The following is an 11,132-nucleotide window of genomic DNA, read 5'->3' on the forward strand; positions in this document are numbered from 1 at the left end:
CATATAGATTTTCATTGTACTTTCAACTTTTCTGACTTTTCAACATTTTCCCACAACTTTCCACAATAATAATAAAAGTTGGGGGGAAAAGTTAATGTAGAGTTGTTACAGCTTACTCCAAAGTCTATAAATTCTTCTTTAGAAGATAACACTTAGAAAGACATGGTTGCAGTCATAATTTCCTCCAAATTCTTCTAAGAGCTTGGTTTTGAACAGCACCCCTGGCACAAACAGCCAAACAGCAATGCCAACGTTAGCAGTAAAGCCACGCTGCGATGGGACGCCCAGTGGTTGGAGCTTGGTTGGCCTTCCAGCCTCCTTGGCTGGTGTCTGGGGCGAGGATGATGGCAAAGTGCTGGATCAGGAACACCAAGGCTGTGGGCAGGAGTGGGCAGCAGCTGGGGCCTCTTTTCCTCTGTCCTCCATGGGAGAGAAGTAAATGGTTAACCAGTCACCCACCCCTGGCACTTTGCAATCCTCTGCGCCTGCACAGGGCATTCTCTGGCTGAATTCTGCCAGCCAAACTAAAAGTCTCATAACAAAGTCATGGGATAAACAAGGCCCGGGTGATTCTGTTTGCTAAACAGTGAAAACCAGATCCACACAGGAACTTTACAAAAGGCTACACACACATATGCAAAAGTGTCTCCCTGCAGACCTCAAATTCACTGTTACTCCGGGACAGTACCCAGAGCCTCGGACAGATGAGGTTTTGGGAAGGCGAGGTCTTGGAGATAATGTGGGAAGGATATAAAATCTGGAAAGTGTTTCCTTAGTAGGTGGGAGGGAGGAGGGTGGAACCAGTGAAGAGGAGGGAAATAGAGTCTAATGGGCTGAGGAGAGGGTGAGGCAGTGAGGTCTTTTGCACCTTGGCAGGTGAGGGGGCTGAGTTCAAGGAGAACATGTGGCAGATGGTGTGGGAAGTTACAGAAACTTCTTCAGGGGTTAAAGGCAGGAAAAAGTTCACTGGGTTTGGCTGCTTTGTGGGCCCTGGGGACCAAGGCCAGAGTGATTTCCTAGGGGTGGGAAGGTGGAGGGGCCTTCGGGATTGCACAGGAAGGGAGGAAATGGAGGCCTGGGGCATAAATAATTTTGTCAAGAAGTTTGATCGTATACGGTGATGGCTGCAGAAGTGGGCATCTGGGTGGGGATGGAGGAGAGGGTTTTGCTCTTTAGCGTCTGGAGCCCTGAGTGTACTCAGGCTGAGTGGAGAGAACCAGCTTATTACAGAAGAGGAGCGTCTTCTGCTGCAACCCTCTCCTTGGCAATGAAAGCAGAAGCAGCAGCAACAGCAAACAGGAGCATCTGGAAAGAGTCTCTTTGAGAACCTGAAATTGGCCACAGTGGTTTTTGAGGAAGGAGCTACTGAAAGCCAGTTTTCCTAAAATAAAATCATGCTGGTCAGACTCATGGTTATAAGGAGCAGAAAGCTAATGAGAGAAGCTCCAGAGAAGAGGGGTTGGTTGTAAGCTGTGCATGTGCAAGCCTTGGAGGAAGGCTGAGACCACATTCAGGGCTACCAAAGACTGATGTAAGAGGTGCTTTGTTGTTATTGTGTTGACAATTTAAATGTTCCTTATAGTTTTCCAGAACAGAATGGTCAACAGAGCAGAATTTAGGAATGTGGATTCTAATGCCAGCTTCATGCTGCTTAGGCAAATTTGCTTCTGAGCCTGAGCTTCAGTGGTGCAGCACATTTCCTTTCCACGTACCAGATGTTGAGGAGTAAATGATTGTGAATGCAAAGAACATTTAGCACAGTATGACGCACGCTATAATGACCATTGTATTTACTTTCTAAGTGCAATGCGTATTTCCTTAGGCATAGGAAAAATCATTCTAAATATATCCCCCTTCTAAAGCTACAATCCTGAACTACAGAACAGTTAATTGAGGTGCTGCCCTGCTAGCCATCAGCCTTCAGTCTCACACAGGACATTCCTCTGGTTAGCTCTGCTTGGGTCCTCCCATGCTGGGCCCTGCAAATTCCTTAACCAAGAGGTTAAGGAATGCTCTGCAGGCCAACATGCCCCTCAATCTGAACACTGGACATACAGTCGAGTCAGGCCTTGTGCCTTTGTACAAGATTTTATTAAAGGCCTTTCCAGGACAAAATCCAGACGCCAGACACAGCTGTCAAGGAGACCCCGTCATGTTGTGGGGGTTGGCTGGGGCATGGCAGGCGCTATGGCTTCCTCCCCACCCTTCTGTTCTGAGATGGGGGTAGTGGGCAGTACTTCATCTTTGGGTTCCACGATGCTCATGTGCTCAGGCAGGGCCTTCCTAGAGTCAGTCTTACCAGTTGGGTCCCAGGGCAGCATGACCTTGCCTTGATGGCCCCCACACCCTGTTGGAGCAGCACCTGGCACATGGCGGTGTCAATGAGGTAAACAGAGTTCCTGCTGAGGATCATCAGGCCATCCACAAACTTCCTGCATTTAGAGTTTTCAGACACCACAGCCTTGAAGCCTGTGGCCCCCTACACCTCGCCTGATGAACCACAGCACACCATAGCAGGCCCTCTGCGCTGCAAGCCCTCCCAGGAGGTAACACTGAGACTCCACCTAGGCAAACACACACATACCTCTTGTGGCTACCTTTCCAGCAAAAAGCTCTACACTGCCCTCTGGGAGCCAAACCTCTTCTGAACTACAGCAGGCAATTTCCGAATCTGCCAGCCCTTCTCACCAAGAACATTCTGTGTTTTGGTGGCTAAGATTATGATTTTGAAGCAGCGTCATTTGTCTAGAGTAATAACCGAGGTTCGTTGCCTCACGCCAAGGAAATCAAGGATGTGGACCATAAGGAGTGAGGTTAAGAACAGAGGTTTAATAGGCAAAAGAAAGAAAAAAGCTCTCTCTCCTGCAGAGACAGGCTCCCAAGCAGGTCTTTCAGTTTCATGGTGAAATGCACAGGGTTTTATAGATGAGCTTGAGGAGGCGTTTTCGATTGGTTGGACCAGGTGTGTCATTTACATAGCTTGTGAAGAAACTGGCCATGCCACCCTTATTTTTTATGTAGATGGGTTCTCTACCTGGCCTGTGCTATGTTGCCTGTTCCTTTATTGTACACGTGGTTGACAAAGAAAAGGGAAGATGGAGCCTCCATGTTGAACATGCCTGGCCCCCGGGTAGCCTTTTCCTATTGGCACAGCTGCTAGCATTCACCATGCAAGCTTCCAGCTTGTTTATTTATGTTTGCAGCTCAATTTTACAGGCTGCTCTTTGTTAGAAAATAAATGATTTGGGGGCTGCTTTTTGTTAAGAGAGAAGTCTTGCCAAGGATTCTCTTACCCTCACTATCTGCCTAAATAATTTATTTTAAACTCCTGTATTAATTCCTGTCCTGGTTAACATAACTTGGACCTCAACTCCAGAGTAGCCATCCTCAGCCAGCTCTCGAGTGAGAACTTTTTCAGTTCCACTTTGAGGATGCCGTCAGTGACAAACTTTCTCTTCTTGGAGATCTGCACCCCCCTCTTGCCACCGTGTGCCTCTGAAATGAAGGGCCGATGCGAGAGTTTTATCCTATCTGGATCAGAGTCCTTCTCTTGCGGGCAGGTATCTGCTTGTCTTTGAACAAAGATAGACCCTTGTCTCCTGTCTTGGTCAACCAGTGTCCTCCACTTACTTGAAGTTTCTGCTCTTGAGTTTTGTTTATATAGGACCTGTGTGGAAGTTCCTTAGTGCCCGTTGCCCTCTTTCTACACCACGGCACTTCTATTGCAGCCAACAGTCTTGGTCTGCTAGATTCCCTCTTTCTCACTGAGAATCTATTTTTGAAGCTGGCCTTACAGGTCCTAAGTCCCTCCCTGCCAGGATGACCATCTTGTCCCAGGTGGCTCAGAACTTTTCTAGTTTCAGCACTGAGAGTTTTGCATCCTGGGAACCCCCTCAGTCCCAGGCAAACCAGGATGCTTGGTGACCCCCACCCTGTCTCTGGAAGGGCTGCCCTTGAATCAGTTGCCCACCTCAGGCCCATCGGCCAAGAGAAGGTGATCTGGGTCACCTGGTGTCCAACAAGGCCTCAGTCTTTCAGCAGGGTTGGGTGGCTTCTCTGGGAGAGGGACCATGAATTGGGCCAGCAATGATCAACCTCTCTAGTTAAAACTATACTTAGATGAATTACTCATTAGAAGGGAAGGAAGTGAGGCATTATAAGTGTACGTGTAGCAGTTTGATGCAGTAGAAAGCACATTGAATTGGAAGTCAAAATGCCTGGTTTCTGCCTCTGAACAGCAATAAAATCCCAGCATCAAACAGTTCATCTTTCTGAGCCTCAGTTTCTCCATCTGTAGAATGAAAGGTTTAATTTAGGGCTTGCTTCCTTTTTAACTTATGTTAGAGTTACTCCATATTCTTCAAGACATAATCTGCTATCATCATTATTAAATTCTTCCCTTTCCTCTCCTCCCTTCTTCCCTGTTCCCCTTCCTCTCCCTTCCTCCCTTCCCCTTCCTTCTTTCTTTCCTTCCTTCCTTCCTTCCTTCCCTCCTTCCTTCCTTCCTCTCTCCCTCCCTCCTTCTCCATTCCCAGCACTAATTCCTTTCTTCCCGACAGGCTACTACATCAATGTGAAAGATATTTATCCTTGAATAGGTGTGTATTTTAATAATATATGAGTATTATTTTGTGTATTTATTTAAAATTTACATATATTACATTATGTTATAGTCCTCATTTGCTTCCTAACATTTACTCAGCACCATTTAAAAATATATCCATGGTGCTGGCTGTTGGTCTTTAAGGCTCCTTCCAGAGTGGCACTTTATGAACCTTGTTTAGTATTGCAGAACGCTCTGTTATCCAAAGTTCTTCTACTGTGAATCAAATTATTGGTGGGCTTTTTAGAGGGGACCAAAGGGACAGGAAAGTATTACTCCAATGTTGGACAACTTTGATCTGCATGAAGGGACCCAAATGGATTAATATATAGAGGACATTAAAGAGGAATAAATGAAGTACTGGATGGCAAGAACCGTTGTGAATTCATCTTTGGCCCTTAATCTTGAAACTATGAAGCCGTCTATGGAGCCAAAACTATGAAGCCGAATTCCCATGCATGATTCCTGGAATAGCTTACCTCCTATGTGGAGCTGGCAGACATTCTCCAAGAGGAGACAGAAAGAGTTCTCGGGCTCTCACTCATATATCATCAAGCATAGAAAAACTGCTTAAGACCTCAGCCAGAGATTGAACCCAATTCGGAAGACCTGTCCCCGGGGGGCCAATCTCTGTGGCTCAGAGGAGGCAAAGGAGACCCAGCCGCATCCCGCCCAGAGCGTTCTGTGGTTGTTAGCAGACCAGCTAGTGCCTCGCAGGTTGAGCAGCTCTCTTGGTGGCACTGAGGCTGAGGGAGGCATGTGGAGCCTGGGAATGGGCTGCGAGTGGGGAGCAGCTGTGGAATAGCCCCTCCTAGCTCTGCCTGCCTATGGCTGGGAGAACAGTTTCCTTTTCAGGCAGCAGCAATTCACACTGGGTGGTCTCTGCCTTCCCTCCCTCAGTGCCTCAGTGCCACAGGCAACTGCCAGCAGGCTGAGAAGAGCGCAGCTCCCCTTGGAGGACAGTGGCCTGTGCGAGGAGGCTGTTCTCCTCTTCCACACTTCTGGCTCACAGGGTCTTCATCTCCACTCAGGCCTCTCAGCAAGCTCTGGCAAGACCTCTCGCAGCTCCGCTGGTGAGGCCTGTAAGCCAGGGCAGGGGCGGGGGTTGCTTTATGTTCCCCCGGTGACTTACCTCAACTTTATAGAGGCACATGTTGACTCTATGCCAGGCCTTAACTATTTCTGTTCCTTTGAACATGTAAAACAAACAAAAACAACAATGAAACACAAAAACCAATAATAACAAATATAATAAAAACACAGCAAAGGCCCCTGAGGGTTTCCAGCCCCGCTCTCCACATCTCAGCCGACTTGGTGTTCAGATGCGTGCTTCCTGCCTCAGGTTGTATGATCTCAGAGGAGGAGATCAAGGCGGCTGTGGGATTATATACACACACTTTACCAAGATGTCTTCCTTTGCAGTGACAGGACTTAAGCTGACACTAGGAATCAGAGAAGGTTCACTTTTGCCTTCAGGCCTAGAAGCAGCTCATCCTCAGTTCCCAGGCAGTGCCTCCCGGGGCTGCCTTCAGGGCCTCCTGACAAGGGCCTGGGTGCTTTACCCCCACCATGGACTCAAGCACTCAAGGAGAAAGTTTCCAGAAACTGAACAGGATGAAATAATTACAGCCGAGAGTCATTGAACTTACTACACTACATGTTCTCTGTATGATCTCACTTGATCCTGATAACCTTATGATGTAGGTCCCATCATTCATAAATGAGGAAACTGAGGCTCAGTGAGGCTAAGCAGCTGGCCCATTTACATAGCTAATGATTGGAGAAGCCAGGATTTGATTGTAGAAAAGACTCCAGAGCCTGTAATCTTAACCGTGACGTGCATGGAAGCACACACACACACACACACACACACACAAAAATGACATATACGTGCATCCTTTGGTCTCTACAGTGTAATCTTTTTTGTAATATTCGCAAATCATACGTTGTTAGAAATGGAAGTCATTTTAGAGATTACCTATCTGACTCCTCCCCAACTTTTACTTCCACAGAAAAGGAAACTGGGGACTTACCTTAGAGAAATAGTTTTCAAACCTGAGCAAGCATCAGAATCACCCAAGGGACTGGCTAAAACAGAGACCTCTGGCCCCATCTCCAGAGTTTCTAATTCTTTAGGTCTAGGTGGGGCCCAAAATATATATTTCTAACAAGTTCCCAGGTGCTGCTGCTGCTGGTTCTGGGCCCCCACTTGGAGAACCGCTGCAGTAGAGTAAATTGGACATGTGAAGGCTTGCAAGACCCACTGCAGTGTTGTTACTTGAACGTGCTTAGCGGTGTTGATGAGGCCTGGACAAACAGTCCCCTGGTCACTCTTAGCAGGGTCATTTGTCCTTTACTAACTCTCTCTGGGTCTCAGCAACAGAAACAGAATGTGGCAGGCAGAATTCTAAAAATTCTCCCCCCTACAAAAAGATCCCACATCTTTACCCCTCAAAGCCTGAGAACGTGTGGCATCGTTCCTATGATTGTGTTATGTTATACGGCACAGTGGACCCACAAAAAGGGAGTATCTGGGTGGGTGTAATTTAATCACATGGCTCCTTAAAACCAGATAACTTTCCATGGCAGTTGTGGCAGAAGAGTCGGGCAGAAAGGGGGAAATCAAAGACTTGAAGCTCAAGAGCTTGGCCAGTCTTGCAGCACTATTGCCATTCTGAAGATGGAGCAGCCCAAGTGAGAAGGAATGTGGGGGGCTTCTAGGAGCAGAAAGCAATCTCTGGCAGGGAATTGGAACCTCAGTCTTACGTTGCATAGGACCAAATTCGGCCAACAGCCTGAATGAGCTTGGGAACAGATTATTTCCTGAGCCTCCAGATAATACAGAGGGATGCCTGACCTACAGAACCATGAACAAATAAATGAATGTAGTTTTAAGCCTCTAAGCGTGTGGTTACGCTGAAGTGGAAACTAACATACAAGTACATAAATTCCTGAGCTCAGAAGCAAGCCCACTGCAGACCTACTCCATCCAGAAGCTTCTCACACCAAGAGCTGGGCCTCTGGGAGGCTCACCTTATCATTTGCTGGAAATGGCAGTGGCTGTGACTTAAATTCCAGCCCCATCAAGGTAGTTTTCAGTTCAGTTGGTGTCTGAGTGCATTTTCTGCTGCTATAAAGGAATACATCAGGCTGAGTCATTTATAAAGAGAAGTTTATTTGGCTTATAATTTTGATGACTGGGCATCTGCCTCTGGTGAGGGCCTCAAGCTTCTTCCACTCATGATGGAAGACAGGGAGCTCATGTGTGCAGAGATCACATGGCAAGAGGGGAAGCAAGAAAGACAGTGGGGAGGCACCAGGCTCTTTTAACAACCAGCTTTACAGGGAACTAATGGAGTGAGAACTCACCCCCAAAAGGAGGGCATTATTCTATTCATCAGGGATCCCCCATGACCCAAACACTTCCCATCAGGCCAATTTCCAACACTAGGGATCAGAGTTCAACATGAGTTTTGGAGGAGACAAACATTCAAATCATCACAGCTGGGGAAAAAAATCTAAAGATTGTCAGGACACCCAGGAAAGTGCCTACGCAACCAACCTCAGCAGACACCAGCCTCGCTTGAGAACACAGGCAGATCACTTGCCTGCCAGTGCATGCCCTTCATGGACGAGCAGTTTTAAAAACACTTTAGGAAAACAGATTGTCCTCCTGCGCTACCACTAAATCAAATAGCCTACTTTCCTGTTCTGAGATTAATCATCTGTAAAACAGAGGCACTGCTTCTCACCAGGATATCAGAAAGTTCCAGCAAGAATATGGTGTAAAGACACAGAATCCATACTCCATACAGCAATGATCGCCACTGCCACCTCAAATATTCTTGTTACTGTTTTGTTTTGTTTTTTTTGAGATAGGGTCTCACTCTGTCACTCAGGCTGGAGGGTGGTGGCATGATCATAGCTCATTGCCACCTCGATCTCTCAGGCTCAAGTGATTCTCCACCTTACCTCTCAAGTAGCTGAGACTACAGGCTGCACCACCATGCCTGGCTAATTTTTATATATTTTTTTTTGTAGAGGTGGGGTTTTGCCATGTCACTCAGGCTAGTCTTGAACTCCTGGGCTCAAGTGATTCACTTGCTTCAGCCTCCCAAATTATTGGGATCACAGGTGTGAACCACCCCCCGCCAGCCTCTTGTTATTCTTGAAATAAAATAAAATCTGAAGAATGAGGGGACAGTTTTGATTTTCAACAAGATCCATCCTGTAGCTAATAATAGTATAGTCATGATTCAACCACCCTGTCATTTTATTGTAAAAGTTGAATATAACCTTGAGGCTGCCACGGTCCAACACAGTTCAAGTAAATATAACAGGTGAGTAGATAATTCCTATAATTAAGATTTCCCCCAAATATTCCCCCAAATGACTTAAAGACACCTGATGCTCATTTAAGTAGAGAATCTATTCTTAGGGTTGAGGTTCCACATCTGCTCCATCCAGGTCCTTACTGTGCATGGATCCTCTTGCCGCATGTCCTTGAGGGAGTGGGACCAAGTGGCATAGGTCACCCCATCCTCGTTTCTACTCCCTGCAGGTCTGCAACTGTGGCCCTCTGAAGGTACAGAGCTGCGCAGGGTGCAGCTTTCTGACCGTAGTCACCCCTTGCCATGACATCGCCTACTTTCACTGATCTAGCCCTAATGACTGGAGGAATATCATGGAGGATGTTCCTGCCTTGTGCTGGACACCAGGACAGGTCTAGCACCTGGGTTTCTCAGAAGGCTTCCCAGCAGACTATGCATCCTGACCCTGTGTTCCTCTCACATCCACGTGGACCCATGAACCACCTTCCTCTGGAGCCTGATTTTGTCATCCAGACCTTTTCTGATTTTGTTGATCATCTCAGGATTGCCAGGTAATGGTGGCCACTGACAGGGTCCTACAGTGCAGAGAAGAATGTCCAGGTCCCTTCCTGTGGCTTCTCTCTTTTCTCCCCAACCCCCCTTTCCTGAACCCCCACCTCCTGTGGTGCACCACCGTAGGGGAGGCCACATGGTGCCATTTTTACCTAAATGTTTGGGAAGACATTCTTTTGAATTTTGGAAATCTTGAAGGGTTTTGAGACATGTATTTGCAAGTAAAACATGCAGGTTCCTGTTTTTCCATGTCACTCAAGCTTGTGGCTTTGTTTTGTTTTATTTTGCTTTTTATGTGCTATAAGTTGTTGAAATATTTTGGGGCTTTTTTGTTAGCAGAGAATCTGGGAGTGTTCTGTCTGTAGTCTGAGCCAAGTGAATATGGCCAATAGATTACCCCCCAGGATCACAGCACGAGCAGACAGATCTTTGAAACACGGGTTTGTCACTTTACCAAACTTTTGAAAAAAGACATTTAATCACACACACACAGCTTCCACAAAGCAATTTACTTCCAACCACAATGTGTTCAATCAAATGATTTGTTCAGAACTATATGACCATGCTTAGTTTCACTTCCCACCGCAGGTCTCTGATAACCTCTGAAAACTCTGTTTTTGTGGTTATACTGTCATTCATTATTCATCTTTTTAAACTATAATCATTTCAAAATTACAATTTTTAACTAGGAATGTGGATTGGTGGTTAAAAACAGGAAGCTTGATGTCTATGTCTGAAAAGCAGTGAAAATATGTAAGAAACTCAGAAAAATTCAGAACCTGCCATTATTGATGATTGTGACAGAGTGTTACCACCTGGGGACTCACTGAAAACTTGCCAGTAAAGAAGGATGAGGTTACTAACCAGCCACAAGTGAATGGGTATATAAACATGGTTGATCTAAAATCTTGGACTGTATTTGGATGTTCACATGGACGAAAATTCAAGCAGTATCAAAGACTGAACAGTGAAAAGTAAATCTCCCTCTGCAGAAGATTGTGTTTTCCAAAGAGAAAGGCGGCAATATTTCCTCTCCCAAGTGTTCTGCAATGTGACCTTGACATTCCAGCCATAGAAAGGAAGAATTGAATTCCCTTCCGTTTGTATCTGGGTTGGTTTAGTGACTTGCTTGAGCAATAGAATGAAATGAGAGTGATATTCTGGGACTTCCAAAGCCAGGTCATAAGACGCCTCACAGCTTCCACCTGGGACCCCAGGAGCACTTGCTCCTAAGACACTTCCTCTTGAAACTCAGTCCCCTGGCTGGGAGAAACCACATGGAAAGACACAGGTGAGTGCTCTGGTTGATGAGCCAGCGAAGCTCCTAGCATCAGCTGTCAGTCACATGAGTGAACCATCTTGACGTCCCACTCAGGTGAGCTTCTAGGTGCTGGCAGCCCTTGCTGACTGCCTGACAAAACTCAGCCAAGCCACATAACTGTTTTAAGCCACAAAATTGTGAGTGGATTGTTATATAACAATAGATAACTGGAACACCCTCTCAGTTCTTTTTGTCAAATTTATTTTGTATTCTTTCAATGACATTTTATGCACAGACATTCAATGATGTGTATGTCTTTCCTCTTGCAAATAATGGCATAATAAACACACTACAGTACTCACTCTGCTTTCTTTTTCAACCAATA

General features: G+C 46.2%; 1 pseudogene; it reads right to left on the reverse strand.

The window, feature by feature from the left end:
- Positions 1-2,150: 2,150 nt before the first annotated feature.
- Positions 2,151-9,239, reverse strand: LOC129036191 (small ribosomal subunit protein uS3-like; annotated as a pseudogene).
- Positions 9,240-11,132: the final 1,893 nt, after the last annotated feature.

Source organism: Pongo pygmaeus, chromosome 4, assembly GCF_028885625.2.
Source record: "Pongo pygmaeus isolate AG05252 chromosome 4, NHGRI_mPonPyg2-v2.0_pri, whole genome shotgun sequence".
Taxonomy (NCBI): Eukaryota; Metazoa; Chordata; class Mammalia; order Primates; family Hominidae; genus Pongo; species Pongo pygmaeus.